The following is a 19,342-nucleotide window of genomic DNA, read 5'->3' on the forward strand; positions in this document are numbered from 1 at the left end:
CTTGTTTCTTTCGAACTCATTTAATTTAGCTTGCATGACAGTGATCCAATCAGAGTCAGTTAGGGATTTTTCATGATTTCATGGTTCCATCATTGATAGGAACGCATGAAATGCACAAAAATTCCTTAACTGAGATTTAGTTTGCATACCTTTGGATATGTCACTTATTATGAGTTTCACTAGATGAGATTTCTGATGTCTCCAAGGTTTTGGTTGAAACTCCTTGTATAAAGTTTCTTTGCCTATGTCTCTGTTAATGAGCCATAGGAATACTTCTTATGTTCCCGTTAGAATCAAGAAACTTGATTGTTGGAACTGTTTGTTCCTACTAATTGTGTAGGAACTCGCTTACACATATTCATTGAGTTAAAATTTTATTTGATGAACCTGATCGAACTTGATCTTCATTTTTAAGCTATTTTCCATACGTTCATATAGCTGACTATTATTACTTTCTAGAGTGACATATTTCATATTAAGAACTCTAGCTGCACAGAAACTTGTGAGTTCAACGTAACAAATAATAATCATCTTTGACCTGTTTACTGGGAACAAACAAGTTAGTCTCATAATAAATATGTCAACTCTTCATAACACATTATATATCATTTTGCTATAAGCTCTTTATGTTTAACAATTAGAGGTGCATTTTAACACTACCTCATCGCTTCTTTTTAAAGTTCCTTAGATGATTCTTATTGCTATTATTTCCAAAACACTTAAATCAAATGCTTAAGAACTTAATACCAGTGTTTTCTCCTTTGAAGATGTCATAGGATGTCTTGTTGATCAACTTATAATCATCCTTTGTTGATGATTTAGCAAGTGATATCGATTGTTTTTTTTCTTACTTGTTCCTTGTTCCTGCATACATCATCAAACTTGTTTGGAACTTGGTTCCATGGTTAGATCTTGAATATAATAATTTATGAACACTTATACTTTTAATCTTCTTAGCAATGATTACACATTATGTGGAATACTTATCTTTGCGATTAAAGAAAAGAATCAGGTGTTCCTTAAATAACTATAGACAAGAATAATCTCCTTCAAAATTCTAATCTAAACACTTAAGATGTCACGCAAATTCATATGAAAAGGTTCCAAGAATTTGTGATGCACACCAAATTTTGAAAGAAGATAAGATCAAATACTATCTTCATGGACACAATATACAAACATTTATCTTTAGGAACCAGATATAAGATATACCTATAATCAAGTTCCTTGGTCTAAGTTTGTGAACCATGATGAAGTTAGAATGTTATTATTTTGATAGATATAAGTAGATCATCCTTAATAACGACTAGTCATGTCATGTTGTTAGGAACCAAATTGAGATCCACACAGTATGTGTTCCCTACTTGATTCCCTTCAAGTATGACATTTCTAGCTTTTTTGATGACGTAATCTAATTTCAAAACAACCAGAGTTAGTGAGCTTTAAAAACTGTAAACACAATGTGCTTCATTAACTCGACAATAAATATATATACAATGAAACAAGAACTTAACTTACCAACATTTGATAATTAAACAGTCTAACCATTTTCCGTTGGTTTCTGAAGCTACAGTTCCTTCATCATAAGCATATAGCAAGAGTAATGTTGATTTGTCTATCATCATATGCTTGGAACACTCATTGTCGAGCTATAATCTTACGAGTTGTTCCCCTCACTAAATATTGTTTGTTCCTTCATTTTGGGTTGTCATAAACTAAGAAATATAATCCGTAAAGTGAACCCAAAAAGAAATACTTTGTGCATTTTAATATTAGTAGGTTAGTCAAAAGAGATAATATAAATTAAAGCATATAATGAAATAAAGCTCCTTAAAAAATATAGTCTCATATGAACAGGAACTTCTGCTTTGTTCAAGTGAACTAAGATTAATTTCAAAAGAATTAGAAACTTGTACTAAATGTTGGTATGTTTCTATACCATTTAGTAGTTCCACTGATATTAGTTTACCGTCACTTCCTTCAAATCAATAGTCAATGTTTCTTGATTTTAGAAGCTGATTTTATGCATTTAATTTGGTGGAAATAGAATAAGTAGGCAATAGGAACAATTTGCTATTATAAGAGAATAAAGGCACTGAGACTTTAATTACTTAACTCACTTAATCACTTAATCAGAGACACTTAGAACTTCATTAATTAAGATCCTATATAATAGTTATTTAGATTAATTATGAGATTAGATCATAGGATCATGGATTTACACGTTGTTCCTTTCCTTGAGGAACAAGCACATCATGCGCCACTTTGTATACGTTCAATTGAACGTGTTATATCCAGTCACTACTACAAAAAAGGGCAAAGATAACTGTTAAATAAGGCTTTACATAACAGTTTTGAGGTGTTATCCAAGTCAATGTAATGTAAAGTAAACATAACACATGAGAAAAATGTTATGTTTGCTAGAGAAAACATAACAGTCATTTATAATACATGTTATACCGCTAGATAACATATTTTGTAAATAAGCGTTATGTTTGCTATTTATATGACAAATTGAAAGAAGGAAAATTTAACACTTATCTTAAATAACTGTTATGTTTTCCTATAATATATATAACATATATTACCTATAACCGTTATCTATAATATTTGTTTTTTTAATTATCAGATTCTCACCTGTGAGCAGGCGTTAATTACAGTAGCTCAACAATTCCGTATAGTACTTGTTGTATGATACTCAACCCATAGGATCTTACAACCAACAAATTGAATCGCAAAAATTTTTATTTCACAAAATAATTCAACCAATATTCATAAGTCTAAACTTCCAAAAACTACTATATATACATATCAATATTAATCTAAATCATAAACAATCAAATCTAGACTAGCCACATCCACATGATACTAATATCCAAATCCAAAAATATAATGTACATCCGAAAGTGGATTAAGGTAAAAAAAAATTAAGCGGGAAGTTAGAACTCATTCATCATTTGTGCTTCTTGTTGATCTCCGACATATGTAATCTACAACTCCCTGAGTTCATCAATTTTCTCCTGAGAATAGGTTCGACCAATGCCGTGATAATACTGCAATAAAAGGTAATTACATAATAAGTATTCATAAAACAATTATACATTTGTATGTATCTGTCACAAATTGTCAAATATCTACAACAACATCTTTGAGACTCAAACAGTAAGATTGTATATTAATTCAAGTGCCACTACATTCACCTTGAAATAGACGGGCTTTCTACTTTCTAAACTACATGCTTCAATTCAAAATATTAATTATGAGTTTGGCCTTCATTTCCTTATCACTTCATAGATATACATGTATGGGATGCGTTAAGGTTTAAACAGTCTCATTGCATGTTTGTCTACCAATATACCTCAAATGTCTTTTGTCAATGGTATTGGGAAAAGATTATATACTTGGCCTTCTTTCCCGCCATATACCTCAGATCTCTTTCATAGATGTCTTTCACTTTTGTCATTTTCCTATTAGTCTTTATATCTTAAATTTGGCTTTAACTGAATAAACATAAGTATGCACTGAAGTATAATTCATTTTCAGCTAGCAAAACAAATTTCAACCATTCAGATCATATAGTGTTTGGCTAACAGTAAAGTATCTCTTCCTTGGGCACTAAATTAATTCAGTCATATACCTAGTTTATCATCACATATTGATGCTATCAAACTAAAATGGTCGTCACTTCATAAAATCCTATCTCTATTTGCTGAATAAGTGCTATTATTATTTTGGTATGTAGGTGGAGGACCTTGCACACTTGTCTATACAGTCTACACCTATGTATATTGACGTGGATGAGGGTAGGAGAAAGGTAAATGGAACTAGAAAACGATGCTGCATTTACAACATTTTTTCCTTATCTGCCAGCCTTATACGATTATTTTAACAAATAATCCTATTAAATACTGGTTTTCACAGGTTACAAATGAAAAACTACAGCATGGCTATTTTGTTATTCCTAGCTTTCCTACACCACCAAACAGCTTATGGACTTTACCACTAAATTTTCCCTATTACAATTGGCTTAAGAGAAACAAGCAGCTTCAGCCAGCATTCATCATCTAGCATCCAGCATCCAACATGTCTATATTAACTTCCAAGAAGTGTTTCTATCATTCTTTTACTTATAAGGAAAACTGGAACTGGACCTTCAACCATAGTAGATCAAGAAGGTGCAGTTCTAAATCAAGAAATAGGCAGTCGTTAATTTATCAAGCAGTACATGTCTTCCTTTTTTTAAATGTGTAGCTGAACCATTGGGCTGATGTACTTAGCATTGAAATTTAGGAAAAACTATTCCTGATACTGAACACGGTTCAGTTGCATCTTTAGGAAGTAACAGATCCTTCACTAATTGAGGAACATGAGGAAAATCATAGTAGAGTACATCTTTTGTTTCAACTTGCCAAAAAAGGTATAATGTAAATTTTTGAATAGTTTAAGAAGCAATACCAACTATAAAGTTGCTAATGATAAGATTCGACACTCACTGCCATGCGATTTTCTAAATCTTGCTGGAGAACTGACAAGAACAACCCCTGCCAGAAACAAGAAAAATCCCCAGTTAAACAACTATACTATAACCAATACACAGCCTACACATGACCAATTGAACATAGAATATTGAATGATAAATCAACAAAAAAAGTTCACATGTTCACTGCTTTCTTCCATCACCAACATCTATAAGGAATATAAAAAATTTACTTCCCATACGAAAGGCAAAGAGGTTACTCACTGATGGTGTGAGTTTCAAAGTCTTGGACGCAATTTCATATAGATCAATCGTTGACGAATTTCTTCAACTTCCCTTTTTAGCAATATGTTTTTTTTGGATCAATTAGCTCCAGCAATGTTTCCAAGAGCATGGAGTGCAACCTGTGTTGGACAACAAAATTTCATAACCATTTTTTCTTGCCAAAAAACTGAGAGATTACTCAATATCAGGATGTCAAGACCAAGAAAGGATCATATAGAAAATTAATTTCAACCACGAACATCCGTCCACCTGTGAAGGGAGCAGGAAATATCTTTATATTACATTTAGAGACATGTCGCGAACGGTATCTTAATAAAAGCAGTTTTTGGAAAGAGGCGTTTTGCCAAAGGAGCTGCTGCCAAACAAAGACTTGGGTGACGAGACTTCGATGAGGCACTCTAAGACATGAAGACTTATCATTACTTCTTTAGTTTTACACGCACATATAAGTTCAAGAAGCAAGCTTCATGCTTGTCCTAAGATCAAGGACCCCTCTCCTACAGCGTGCTTGAACTTCTGAAAACATTGACCCAATCAAGCAAGCACCACCACCAAAAGCTTTTTATTTTAACGATTATAGCAGGACTTTTTTTTTTTCTCCTGATCAAGATGATTCTTTATGCTTATATGTTTCACTGTATCCACTTCCTAAAGTTAACTAGTAGCATCAAACTTGTAAGTACAAATAAATAACAAGAGCATATGACTCCACATCAATTCAAGTATTCAACCGCAAGATCGAGATGAAGCAATCGTGATGCAAAACGAAGGGCTTAAGATACTGGTTTTCACAGGTTACAAATGTAAATCGCAAAGCATGAAATCTATGAGAGGCTCTCAGTTAAGAAAGAGATGACAATAGAGCGTTCGAAGTTTTTGGTGTTTGCCATCAAAATTACCTAATTTCCATACCAAACATGCTCTAAATATATTCATTCAAATCAAATGTTCACAAATTCATAATAGATCTCAATAAAAGAACAACCAACTCAAAATCAAATCAAATGTTCACAAACTCACCACACATCTCAATCAAAGAACAACCAATTCAACAATCAAATCAAATCTCAATAATATGATACATACAATAAGGAAATTTCACTTTTGCAAAAGAAAAAACAAAAGAATGGAAGGTTAGTTCAAGAAAACTGACCTAAGGTGGTCGATGTTCCCGGCGAGGAACAGTTGCCGACGACATAGCAGCTTCACCAGCATCGATGCGGCACCACCGTCGCACGAAGAGTAGGAGGGTGGGTCGGCGCAACACCACCGTCGTCTCGCGAACGACGCTGCAGCGTGCAGACTCGCATGTGAGGAAGAGTAGGGGAGATGTTTGTGTTGGCGTGGTGTGAGGGTGAGGGTAGTTTATTTTAGGTGGGGTTAAGCTTTTTTTTTACAGTATAATATAGCACACCCCATTGAAAATAAAACGGTTTTTTTTTTCAACATAATTATTTTAATAGAATTTTTATTAACAAAGCACTATAAACTAATTTCATAGCAAAGATAACACACATTAAGATAAGTATTAAGTAAAATATTATCAATACAAGCTTAGATAACAGTTCTTTTGTTAAAACGTTAAATTTAGACTTTACATAACAATTGATAAAATAAGAGTTAATTTAGGGGTGTTATCTTTGCCCTTTTTTGTAGTAGTGAGTATCTCACTTTCCTAAATTATAGGAAATTGTTAAGCATAAAAAATTAATATTAGTTTTTTTTTAATAATATCCAAAAAGGTTTTTCTTTAAATATAAAAGATTTAATTTTTTTTTATTAAAATCTTTCCATAACCAAAAAAAATCTTTAAAATGATTTAACTTAGTCAAAATCTTTTTCGTTAAAACCTTCCTAAATTATAGCCTTAATTAAGCTTCTATTATTATTTGAAAATGAACATCAGTTAATAGATTTGTTGATTCATGCTTAATTACTATACTCATGTGATTATATTAGAGTTCGTTTGAATCAATTTAGTTGTGCCAATAAGTCTGTTCCTTTCAGAGGAACTGATAGTCATTCTCTTATTACATCTATAAGTTCCTTTACCAATAGTAATTATATCCGTAGACAAACCTACAAGATATAATTTTACTTGCACAAAAACTTGAAGAGAAGTTAGATTGAAATAATTCATATATATGTAACGATCGTAAAACAACTTCTCTTTCATAACCTTCTTCAATCATGTATTTATAAGAGATATCAAAAATCAAATTTGATAATAATAATGACCAAGATATATAGTATGTAAAGATTATTACCCAATTTCCTCAGAAATATATTTCACCTTTTACATACTTTTTCTAGCTTTTGTAGTCATAGGAACTCATGTCTAGATATATTCTAGAAACAACTAACCTCTACATCAAGAGATGTCAGTTCCTTTCACATTACCTGCAAAATAAGCAAGTTCTTGGTTTTTGGTACCCAAATATACGTTGGGTCCTTTCTTGTTAGTAGGAACGACATAAAATATCCATATTCATGATGCACACACATATCTACCACTACTAACAAGGAGCATCATGTACCGACATAAGAAATATTTCAAATACTCATGATGCATAATAAAACTATCATTTGGCAAATGAATAATAATATGAGCGCGATATAACATGCCAAAAATAATGGATTTTCCTTAAGATGAGAAACCAAGTTCCAAAGACACAAATATGCATTGTTCCATATAACTTGTTCCTTCAACCATTTCTAGTATATGATTCTTTGACATTTTAAAAAAATTGGAAATCTGAATTTTGTCTTTAGAACACAATGCTCAAGTTATCCTAATTTCTATAAAAACATCAAAGCCAAATAAAACAATCTTACTAGAAATACTATAAGGAACAAGTTCCAATGTAATATATGCGTATAAAGAATATCTCAAGGAAGAGATACTTACATCAAAGGGGTTGATCATAATCCTTGAGTGACTTTTAATTTGTATATAAAAAGTCAGCCTTCACTTGTTCCTTTGAATGACATCGGGTGGAGTTCCTTTCTCGTACATGTTCTTTCTTCTTGCAGGAACTTAACTCAGCAGGGTTTCCTGCTTATCAATGAGTTCCGGCTCTGATACCAATTGCTATTTCACTTGGAACACTACAAGAGGGGGGGTGAATTGTAGTGTGGAACTTATTGCCCAAATAATGCGGAATTTAAAACATAAGCAATAAGGAACTGAAAGTGCAAGAGAGATTTTTACGTGGAAACTTCTTGTCTCAATACAAGAAGAAAAACCACGACCTACCTAGGATTTAAACTCTTTCCTATAATAGGAAATCTCCTATGATTCAACCTATTACATACTCAAGTTCCACTCAGAACTCCAACTCTCTCACAATCTCCACTCTATACTCTAGACTTAACTCTAAGTCTTTCAAGAGTTCCCACAACTCTTTACAAAAGGTTTACTTAAACCCTTCACCCCTAGATAGACTTCACCCTAAGTCTATGCATACACAACAAGAACTTACTCAAGTTCCTAACTCGAACTTACTCAAGTTCCTAACTCGAACTTGATACAAGAATTCACTCAAACCCTTTACCAAGTTCCCATTACAAGAGTCACTCAACCCTTTAACCCCAAACACAAATACAGACGCTTGATAATTTGGTTTAACTCTAGTATATAGAAACTGAATAACTGTAAAGGAACATGGCACTCGTAGGAACTTGAAACTCATAGGAACTGACTCAAACAAGGAATAGAAAATATAATTCTTTTGTAACGCTATTCCTTAAGCCAAACTTATGGAATGACATAAGTCTAACACTATGGAAAGACACTAGTCAGACACTATGGAATGACACCAGTCAGACAATTTGAAACTCAATTGAACTTGTATATTTATAGCAGTCTTTTAGAATGAACGTGGGATGAATCATGTGTCAGTGGTTAAACCATTATCCCATGATGTTCCTTCCCTTAAGGAACACGTTCCTTAACACATCCCATGATCTCCATGATCACTGTTAAACGTGGAAGAGAATTAAGTTACTGCTTCCTAAATTTTAGCAACCACTTTGAGCACTAATTTGAAAATCTGATTTAATTAAAAACATATTAATTATTAAATATGAAATTAAATCATTTTAATAAAAATATTATCTTTAAATTTCTTCCGTGAAAACCGAATAATATTTTTATTATCTTTTGAAAAATAAAATCTTTTCCTTAAAAAGATTTTCCATAAAATCAGATTTTTCCTTAAATAAAACAGTTACCTAGAATCTAGGCATATTTTACTCAACTGACATAACTGTACCGTTGTAATGCTCCATCGTAAGTCTAGTTCCTTTTAATAGTTAGTTCCTTTAACTTAGATTAATAGACTACCACGTCTGTTCCTTTAGAGAGGAACATACAGACAATTTCTTTAACAATACTCATTATACGTATTATAAATCTAGCCTTTTATATTGCAAAAACTGAAAAGATAAACTTTGATTAATTAAAATCAGATTCCTAAAGAAACCGATTTTATTAAAAACTTATCTTTTATTTTAAAACTAAAACTTATCTTTTATTTTAAAACTAAAACTTATCCTAAAACAACTAATGCATATTATTTATAAATATTTAACCACGTAGAGATTTATTAAGAAATAAACTCTAAATAAATTCTTATAGATTAAGATAATAATATGCATCAGATTTTTTGACTCTTAAATACTTTTGACTCTAAGTTCCACGAGTTCCTTTAACCTTACGAGTTCCTTTAGACCTTGTTCCATTACCTTTCATATTTCCATATACTTACATGAATCCTAGAAAATAAACTCATATTTTTGCCTTCATGCTCCATGCTGCTCCAACTCAAGAACCGCATGTTGATGCTCCACCTTTGGAACTTCAGTGTGTTAGTTCCTTTAAGAAACTTCGCACTCATAGTTCCTGCTCAGGAACTTCTTGTTTCAACTCTGAAACGTTATATTGCTGCTCCACTCAGGAACTGCTCCAGAACTTCATATTCAATGTTCCTCATAGGATGTACCTAGGAACCGCTCTATTTGTGTTCCTTATAGGAACTCTTTTAGGAACTTCACTTGTTGGAATACCTTCATGATATGATATATTCAACCTTTGATGACTTGTTTCATGTTAATGTAATATGCACATCTCAAACACACATGTTAGTTAGATAATCATCATTTGTTTACAATCATCAAAATACTACATGGCTCAACATTCTTAGAACTTCATTCTCTTAGTTTCATAATTGTGATTTCCATTAGTTTAATCATTACTTAATCATGTTTAGCCTTATATTAGCCATAGATTTATTGTTTAATTGCTTTAACTCCATGATTAGTGAGTAGTTTCATAATCTAGGGTTAGGGTGAAAGTATGAATTAGGGTTTTAAATATGTTGTTGATGTGATTGTGATGTTTAGAGAAGTTTATGCATTGATCTTAGTGTTTTGAAACCTTAGGATAGATATTGATCACATTTATACTTTGTTATTTAGATTTCAAAAGTTCTTCAATCGAATTTTGACTCTTTTATCATCCCCAAGAATCAACTTAATTTCTAGGCCAAGATATCGGGCAGAAATTAAGGGGATCCTTTATTAGGGGTTTTCCGAACTTATTGAATCTCTTAATCAATTGACTAAAGACCATTCGAGAGAGGATTTAGTTGAATGATTAAGTGATTATTCTTGAGGACGATTCGAGAGAGGACTCAAGTAATTTAGAGGGAAACTAAACCTTGCATAATCATCTCCGTACATCACAATCGCATTAGCATTCATTGGCTATTCTTATTCATACTAGTAACCTTAACTCTAGTGTCTTTTATCTGATATTTAAACTCGTGTTATTTGCTTGTTCGTGCTATTAGTTAGACTTAATCGATACCAAAACTCTTTCAAACCCCCAAATACCCTTCCATTAGGTAGTCTAGACTTGATAGACTTTAACCAATCCCTATTTCCCTGTGGATCGACCCTTGACTTGCCCTTACTATTCCCTTAGTAATTGCTTGTTAGGATTATAAGTATTGTTTGGAAAGCGATTCTTAGTGCCTTAACGACACACTAAAAACCTCTTATCAACTTCACATTAGATGCATTTGTCATGTTTTAAATTTATGTGTGAGAGATGGAACTACTGCTATTGGTCCTTTTTATGAGAAAATTAGAACTGTAATTCTTTCTATTAACAGTTCTTCTATGAGACTTCAGGAGTGGAAAGCATTTCTGCGTCAGCAAAAGCTAAAGGTGGTAAAACTCAAAGCTGATTGTCCGACTAGGTGGAACTCCACTTATGACATGTTGAGTAGGGCAATCGAGTATAGAATTCCAATAACGATTTTCTTCAATCAAAAATTTCCACAAATGGCTTTATTAGAAAGTGATTGGAACAATTGTGAAAAGTATATGAATTCTTACAATTGTTATATAGCATGACCCTTGCTTTTCTTCTGTTTATAATCCATGTTCTCAATCTTTTCTTAGTAATGCATGTTTACTTGCTCAACTTTTTTATGAGCATCGTGGCGAAGAAACTTATGATGACTATCTTCCAGCAATGGAGGTGAAATGGCGCAAATATTATACGGAGCTTCCTATTATTTATGTTTTTGCTTCTATCATAGATCCAAGGCTTAAATATGATGGTACTTTTTTGTTACTTGATATTTATTTTCAATGCATGCTACTTGAAAGTGATGTTGGAGCTTTTAAAACTAATGTGACCACTCGATTTTTCCAATTATTTAGAATTTATGAAAATAAATATGGAACAATTACTCGATTTGCTCCTTCTCAATCATCCAAGAGCGTAAGTAAACAGTCAAAAGGTTTACTTGCACAAGCTGCTAATATGATGTCTAAATTTTCTGGTAGTGAATCATCCCGGAGAACTCAAAGTGATGTTTCTGAATTACAAATGTATCTAAGCTATGATTTTATGAAAGGTATGGATGATGAAGAAAAGTTTGGACTTGACCTACTGGAATGGTGGAAAGGACAAAGCACAAAACATCCAATTTTGGCGGCGATGGCGCGCGATATTTTTGCTATCCAAGTCTCATCAGTTGCATCCGAACGAGCTTTTAGCGCATCAGGAAGAGTGCTAGATGATAGAAGATCAAGTTTAAAACCCGAAACTCTTGAAATGTATGTCTCTTTCAAAGATTGGTTAGATGCCGAAGATCGATCTCAAGATAAGTTGTATGTACAAAACGATAATGATGAAGGCACGTCGACTTCTGGATCTAATAGTTCTCAATCAATTCAATTAGCCGACGATCTTGAACAAGAAATAGATGATGATGATGATGATGATGATGAGTGATGATAATAGTTCTCAATCAATGCAATGTAACTTTCTTATTGTTTGTAATGTCTTTAGTTGTTAAGAATCTAGACATCTAGTTATTTTGTTCCTTTTGCAATATTATCAAGAGTTTAATAATAAATTTGAGGTATTTTTGAAGTTACAATGTTACCGTAAATAAATTTTCTTTACTTTTTACTTTTTGTTTTTCACTATAATTAACTTATAAATACAAATATATAAAATAAAAAAATAAACTTATAAATACAAGTTCTTCTATATATGATATTTTATAACTTCGAGTTTTTTTTTTATTTCTCTTTTTGAATGGATTTTTTAATCCTTGAGCTTAAACTATAATAATATGCCGTAGAGTTGTCATGTTGTATGACTTTGTTTTGATTGGGACTTAAATTGGCCAAAGATAATGACTTTCATTTTATAATTAACAGGTGAATATAAAGGTAGTTTAGGACTTAGGAGTTATATTTCATACATATTGAAGATAGCATTACTTTGGACCTATTGATCTCTGTTAATGTCATTTACCTATAAATTCACCTTTTTGTCCTACCCCTCATATTCTGTCCTTTTGTCTCAGATCAAGCAGCTGCCACTATTTGGATATTACCTCGTTTTAGTTTCCCCATGTGTTCTTGGAGGCTTGAATTTGATGTGGTTTTCGATGACTGACTTCTTACAGAGCGAAGGTTGGAAGAAATGTACTACAAGTAAAGCTGTGATTTTCGGATCAGGCCCGCGGTGAGCACGACTCCGGCCCGCGGTGAGCACGAGCCCGACCCGCCAGGCACGTGGGCCGTGCCGTGCCATGGACAAGCTTCCCATTTTTTCATCCCAGCACGGCACGACACGAGATTGATGAGCCGCGGGCCTGGCCTGGCCCGTATTACACTCCAGCCAGTGGGCCTGGCCCACGTTTAGGCCCAGCACGGCCCGTGGCCAGTTCTAGTTAATTCCATCAGTTCACTTTCATAAGGTCGCATTTCACTTGTTTTCATCGGAATTGCACTTTTGACTACGCGCTAGAAGGTTATCAAGCCAAATTTTTATTTTTAACTTGAATCTTCCCAAAATATTGAGTGTGATGTGAGAAATGTTTATTTGAAATTGACCACGCGCTAGAAGGTTATCGAGCCAAATTTTAGTTTTCCCTCTTAATTGAGTGCAAGAAGAGTTTGTCCTCTTCCATGGTACCCATTTGTACCCGTCTTTTGCTCCTCCTTCTGGTCAATGACATTGACAAATTAAAGCGCTTAGTGTGTAAGAAATTTTAAGTGAAAGTGATGAGGACTGGATATTTTGACCAAAAAAGCTTTAGTGGATCAAATGTTATTTCTTAGGAAGATGACAAAGGAAGGTAGAGAGGTGGTTAATTTCAAAGTACTAATGGTCTAAAGACATTCCACAATGAGTTTTGGAGGAAAATAAAAAGTGGGGTCAACTTTATGGAACAGACTAATGTTTCTTCTTAGGTGGTAGTGCTACTCAAAGTTTTGGAATTTACACCGGGTTGCTAAATGTCACCCTATTTTTTCCTACTAACGCCCTATATACTTACTTCTTATGTATGTATATTCACACCCATTCTCTCCCACCCTCCCACTCTCATACATCATCAATCTCTTTCATTCTCCCACTCTTATACATCCTCACACTCTCTCTCTTATCAACAAGGACTTCCCTTCTCTGGCGACAAGACCTCCGTCAACAATACTTTGGCCAACAAGACCTCCGGTGACAAAATACCAACACCAACGATATTATTTTCGACGACATTCCTCTGGCACCATACCTTCGGCAATACATATCTCCGATGACCAAGGTTAGTAGTTTGTTGCTTAAATTAAATTGCAAGGCCAGGCGCCTAATATAGGCGTTCCACCATTGGCATAGGCGGCTGATGAAGATGCCTCCACCTATGGTTGAACACCAATATTAGGCGCATATACCATATGTGGGTCGTCTATATCAGACACAACCACCACATTTACTTTTTTAAAACATCACATGTCCAGAATTGCATGTTTGATACGAAGATTGTAAATTTATTGTTAGAATTGCCTATGTTAGAATATGACAAATTTGTTTAGTTTAGAATTGCCTATGTTAGAAGACTGTAAATTTGTTCTAGATTTATAATTGCATATTTGAATCTAGAATTGCATTGTGGACGCTTGATGAAAATGATAAATCTGATGATTCAAGATAAAAATTGGAATTTAGAATTCGCGAATGGAATTGGTGGTGGGCGCCTAAAATAGGCGCTTAAACCGTAAGTCAGGCGCCTACTTTAGGCGTTTCACCAACAATGGGGGCGCCTAAAGTAGGCGTCTAACATGTGGTGTATGTGCCTTTTTTAGATTTGCAGGCGCATGTCCCGTGGTGCAGGCGTCTACTTTAAGCGCATGTGCTGTGGTGCAGACGTCTACTTTAGGCACATGTCCTCTGGTGCAGGCGTCTACATTAGGCGCTTGAACCCTTTTTAAATTCTGCTTCTTTTGGCAGTTTTATATTTGAATTTGTTTAGATTAGAAAATAATAATTATAAATGGTGCACTATAGTAGAAAAATGTGTAATTGTGAAAAAATTAATGAAATATAATAGATAAAATAGTTAACGAACTTTAGAAAAATAATTGGAAAATTGATAACGCTTACAATTATTGGATATAAGTGATTTTTCATATTGCATTACTAATATTAATGAAATTTTATACTTTTAATCAAAGACGAGTGGGTGAGACAAGGGCAAAGCAAAGTCTTTACCTACATATTTTGGGCATCGTCATCCTCATGAGAGAGGAGTGACGATCTCATCGCGAAAGGCTACAGAGTCGCTTTTGAGGAACACTCAGTCTTCATCAAGCGCGGAAACAAAGGAAGTACCGGAAATTCATCACTAATGAGTCGTGGATACCTCACCCGACTTGGACAGGCTATCCGATAGCGGGGACGGGGTAAGGGGCGGATACTTTTTATGATGGTAAGTTGGAGCATCCATCGACGGGCCCAGATGAGAGTCGTAGTTCTAGGGGATGCAGACCACGTACCTCTCGTGGTCATTTTGCACGTTCTTCAGACTGAGCATCGTGCAATGCTGATCAGTGATCTGTGAGTAGTAGGGCGGGCAAGAGGAAGGCGACAAAGGGGTGTCCATTATTCTTATATATGTGGATTTCAGAGGAAGATGATAATAAGGAGTTTCCGGCTGTATTTGAGTTTTCTGATGTGTTTCTAGAAAAGATACGGGGTACGTCACATGTTATAGATCTTGAGTTCACCATAGACTTGACGTCAAGAACCGGACCTATTTCAAAGGCTCCATATAGAATGGCTCTAGCTGAGATGAAAGAGTTAAAAGTTAAGTTGGAGGATGTTGGAAAAAGGGTAAATAAGACTTAGTTCGTCTCCTTGGGGTGCACTTGTATTGTTTGTGAAAAAGAAAGATGGTAGTTTGAGATTGTCATTGATTATCGGGAGTTGAAAAGTATGACGATCAAGAATAAATATCCGCTTCCGAGAATAGATGACTTATTTGATCAGTTGAAAAAGGAGCGGGGATTTTCACGAAGATAGATTCGAGGTCAGGTTATCACCAGAGGATTTATGAGGGTGATATTCCTAAGGCCGCGTTTAGAACGCGTTATGGTCACTATGAGTTCACATGATGTTGTTTGGTCTAACCAACGCACCTACAGTGTTCATGGATTTGATGCATAGGATTTTCAGGTCATACTTGGACAATATGTGGTTGTGTGTTATAGATGATATTTTGATATATTCGAAGAATAGGAGCAGTTATGAGTTGCATTTGGGCGAAGTTTTGTCCACCCTGAGAGGCATCAGTTGTACGCCAAGCTCTCTAAGTGTGAGTTTTGGTTGGATGAGGTTGCCTTTTTAGGACATATTATCTCAAAGGAGAGAGTTTCGATGGATCTTGCTAAGATTCAAGCAATGCGAGAGTGGCCAACACCGAAGACAGTGTCTGATATAAGGAGTTTTCTTGGGTTAGCTGGTAACTATCGAAGATTTGTGAAATATTTCTCGAAGATCTCGAGCCCAGTGACTAGCTTGATGAGGAAAGAATGTAAGTTTATTTGGACTCTAGAGTGTCAGAAAGCTTTTTCGGCATTGAAGGAAAGGTTGAGTACAACACCTTTTTTGGCTCTAGTTGATGAGAGTCGACAGTATGATGTGTATAGTGATGCATCGAAATTTGGGTTAGGGTGTGTATTGATGCAGAACAGGATGGTCATTGCTTATGCTCCTAGGCAGTTAAAACCATATGAGGCAAATTATCTAACCCTTGATCTTCAATTAGTTGCAATAGTGTTTGCTTTGAAGATATGGCTATACTACTTATATGGGACAATATGTAAGTTGTACACAGATCATAAGAGCTTAAAGTATATTTTTACTCATAAGGAGTTGAACATGAGGCAGAGAATGTGATTGGAGTTGATCAAGGATTATGATTTGGAGATCTAGTATCATGGGGGGAAAGCTAATGTTGTTGATGATGCATTGACCCGAAAGTCAAGTCATTTGGTTAATGCAACGGTGCTGCCGAGTCTGTTATGTGTAGAGTTTAAGAAACTGTCATTAGAAATACTGGAAGAAGGAGGTGTTGAAGAATTGTTGGGTTCTTTTTCAGTTCAACCCTCAATCTATGATAAGATTAGGGAGGGTCAATCAAAGGATGAAAAAAGCTAGAAAAGATTCAAGAAGGTTCAAGATGGTCAGGTGTCGGATTCCCAGATAACTGATGATGGAAGTATCCGGTTCAAAAGGAGGTGGTGTATACTAAGTAATAGAGAAGAGTTGAAGCGAAAATTAATGGAAGAGCTCATATCTCACCTTATTATATACACCCATGGTTGTAATCTCCCGTAAATTTATGGATTTTATAAATATATTTTAATGGATATTTATATATATTTCAGTATGCTTTAGCATTTACATAATTTATTTCTTAAAAGGTTAACTCTTTGAAAGTTAAAAGAATTATTTAATGATTTTAAGTAATCACATATTTTATTTAGTCATGTTTTGAAAAATTATTTTATAACTAAACTAGTAGAATTGAAGTAAAAAGATTTTTAATATTGGGCTAGAGGAGCTCAAACCTTATAACTTTTCCTATGAACATTCTCATTTAACTAACCCATCAAAGCCCAACTCCTTATTGGACCCCTAATGGGGGAACCTATAAATACCCTCAATTACACAAATCCCCACACATTAAACACACTTATTTTCTCTCTATTTCTCCTTCCTCCATATTTTCAGCCCTTCTCATATTCTTTCTCTCTCCCAATTTTCTTCCTCCCTCTCTCGATTTTCTTCGGCTTTCTCCTCCTTCTTGTCGATGGCAGCACAACTGCTGCCGGCAAACGCTGGCAGCCGAGCGCCGCCGATTCCTCCTCTTCTTTGCTTTGGTTATTTCTTCCTCCTCAAGTTTTATTTCATGCAAAGTTTGTATTTTTAAGGGTTTGTTTTAATATGATTATGTCTAAAAGTTATAGTTTGATGATTTAAATATGAATCTAAGATTATATAATTTATGTAATGAAGTGATTAAAATTCAGGCTTGCTTAATTTGTTTGAATCGAGATTTTAATTACCAGGCCAAAGCATGTATTTTTAGGGTTTTATGAGTTGAAAAATCATAGTAGTATATTATAGTTTATGAAATTGAATATTCTTATGATTTTAAGTATGTTTAAAAGGGTTAGCATTTCATTCAATCGGACGCTACCCCTCTCTCTTTTTTTCTCTCTAAACCCTAGCCTCTCTTACCCTTTCTTCATCAGTTTGGGGGCTGCCATGGATGTTTTCATCCATGGTAAGCCCCTCTCCCTCTTTTGTTTTCAGTTTTTATTTTTGTTGAATAAATTAGTATCTCTGTATGGGATTTTTTTAGTACTCTCTGCTGTGGAGATCTCCTTCTCCCCTATGGGAGTTGTGAGTATGGTTTTTTTGTTCTTAGGTATGAGAAATTGTTCTCATTGGTTGAAGTTCGAGACACAACATAAAGGTATTGGAATCTCGGATGCGGTAAACATGGCTCGATCAAGATTGTTCTTCCCAAACTATGTCAGAATGATAGACTTCCTCATCAATAGTTGTTTGATTCAGCAAATCCAAGGGGGTTGCGCTGTATTGCTCGATTTGGTTCATTGTTGTTTTTTCGAAGGCGAATTTGATTTAACCTTGTTTGATTGTATCTTGTTTTTATTTAATATCTATTGTAGATGCCGTTTGGCCTTCAATTAATGAAATTTCTCTTTAAAAAAAAGTATGTTTAAAAAGAGTTTTAGTATATAATATATTGCTGAAAATTTATAAAGGATGTTGTTGTTGGAGTTTTATGATTTAAACATGAGCTTTAAGGGTTTTTCATAACTAGTATAGTGATATTATACTAGGAGGTTGTAATAACCCAGTTTTAATGATGGAAAAGGTTTTTAAACACTTTTAAGAAGGGTTTAATTAAAGTAAATTTATAAAGGATTGATTGTGGATTTATATTGGCTGTTTAGGCAGATAATTCTCTTTAGGAGACTTTTAAGATTGTGAAAGTGGTCTCTCGATTTGTCTACACAAGGTACGTACATATCTATGTGTTGAATGGATTACTATTATGTCTTAAAGACGAGATATATGCAGTATCACGTATAGGAAACTATTATTAGTTCATATGTGATTTTTATTAAGTTAGATTAATGTTTTATGCCATTGTGTACGTGAAGCATGTTGGTTATGATTTTTATATTATGTTTGTAAAGAAGATTGATGAAAGCATATGGGATTTGGGAACTTTATTTTATTAATTCATATGAGAGATTAATATATATGTTGGTTTGGATCATGATTGAATCATGTTGTTCCCTTTGAATTAGTTAATTACTTTATGAGTATCGATGGCCTTATTTGGTAAGTGGATTATCATACCTATGAAAGGTTAGTTGGTTTTTGACTTGGTTCAATGAACAAAGGAAGGTTATGGATTAAAGTTGGAATTAATCTTGGGTTGTTAAGTTGTTGTTGATCACCTTATCTAATCCTTAGATTAAAAATGGAAGTTTATGATTGTTTGTTGATTATATTATTAGTCCTACTTGTGATTCATAACAAGTGAATAAATTATAAATCATGTAAAGTGAAACGTGGATAGCAATAACTTTAGACTTGTGCACATCTGAAGTGTTGGACAACTATGAGTTGGAGTACATAGTAGTAGCCCATGGCTTTTTTTGGGACCGGAT

The sequence above is a fragment of the Beta vulgaris genome, chromosome 8, assembly GCF_026745355.1.
Source record: "Beta vulgaris subsp. vulgaris cultivar EL10 chromosome 8, EL10.2, whole genome shotgun sequence".
Taxonomy (NCBI): Eukaryota; Viridiplantae; Streptophyta; class Magnoliopsida; order Caryophyllales; family Amaranthaceae; genus Beta; species Beta vulgaris.